Source organism: Orycteropus afer, unplaced genomic scaffold (genome assembly GCF_000298275.1).
Source record: "Orycteropus afer afer isolate SDZICR_OR568_19922 unplaced genomic scaffold, OryAfe1.0 scaffold00011, whole genome shotgun sequence".
Lineage (NCBI taxonomy): Eukaryota > Metazoa > Chordata > Mammalia > Tubulidentata > Orycteropodidae > Orycteropus > Orycteropus afer.
In genome coordinates, this window is record NW_006921598.1 from 22,489,547 (window position 1) to 22,490,865 (window position 1,319).

Below are 1,319 nucleotides of genomic sequence, written 5' to 3' on the forward strand. Positions count from 1 at the left end.
TTGCAATTTTTATTGTGATTTGGGTGAAAGTTTACAGAGCAAATTCATTTTCCATACAGAGTTCATACACATTTTGTCTCATGCCATTGATTGCAGTCTCCCACAGTATAATGGCTCTCTTCCCATTTCCTCTCCATAGTTACCTCTTCCCTGTGTCTTTCCCTTCCGTGTACTCCTGGTCCCTGAGCTGTCTCCCTGTGCAAGCACTGCCCTTTTGTTCACCCATGATTGATTGCTCCCAGTGGTATATCTACCTGATGTAAATGTTCATCCGCTATACCTGTCTGTTGTTTGGCTGGAAGCCACAGCGTTGAGTTCAATTCCATACCTGAAGGGTAGCTAGGGCATAGTCTTAGGGGTCTCATCAGCCTCTGTCAGACCAGGAAACCTGGTGTATTTTTTTTATGATTTTGAGTTTTGTTCCACATTGTTCTTCCACTCTACCTAGGATCTTCTGCACCAGTCCCCCTCCAAGTGGTTGACAATGGTAGCCAAGTATCTTCTAGTTCTTATGGTCTCATGGTCATATAGGCTAAGGATTGCATCATCTACCAGCCCCCTGGAGTAATTGTTTCCATGGGTCTTTGGTTTTCTTCATTCTTCTTTGCTCTGGAGAAGGGGAGACCCATCGTTGCATCTAGTTGACCATTTGCAAGTTTTTAAGGTTCCAGTCGTTACTCACCAAAGTAGGATATAGAACAGTATTTTTGTGTAGGATGTTATGCCATTTGACTGTGATTTCCTCTGCAACCATGGTCTCAAGCCCTAGGTGGGAGCTTCTTAACAGTTGGGGATCAGCTGTGTCTTAGTCATTTTTGTATCTTCAGCTTCAGCCACAGATCAATGCCTGACAGTTGGCAATTGTTCAGTATATGTTTATGAATGAATAAATGAACATTTTGTGATGTTTCCATTTTGCTGACAAAATAAACTTTGACGATACATACTGTAGTTGTTAAGCAGCTTTAATTTGCCCCGTGTTTCAAAATACTGTTTAAAATAAGCTGTTTAAGATTCAATTTTTAAGGCTATCATTTATGGTGATTTGACTGAAGGTCTAGGAAACCATAGTAAAAATTTAAACATCCTTTCATTTTTAAACAAGAGTAATGTAGATGGTGGCCCTAGGGGATGGCCTCAGGGCCTCAGGCAGTCACCTGCCACACGGAAGGCTGGCAGTGCAAACCCACCAGCCCCTCCCCACCTGGTAGCCGGCTGTCTCTTTTAGGAGCTCTGGTAGCGTAGTGCCTAAGGCACTTGACTGCTAACCAGAAGGCTGGCAGTTCAAACCTACCAGCCACTCCTCGGAAGGAAGATGG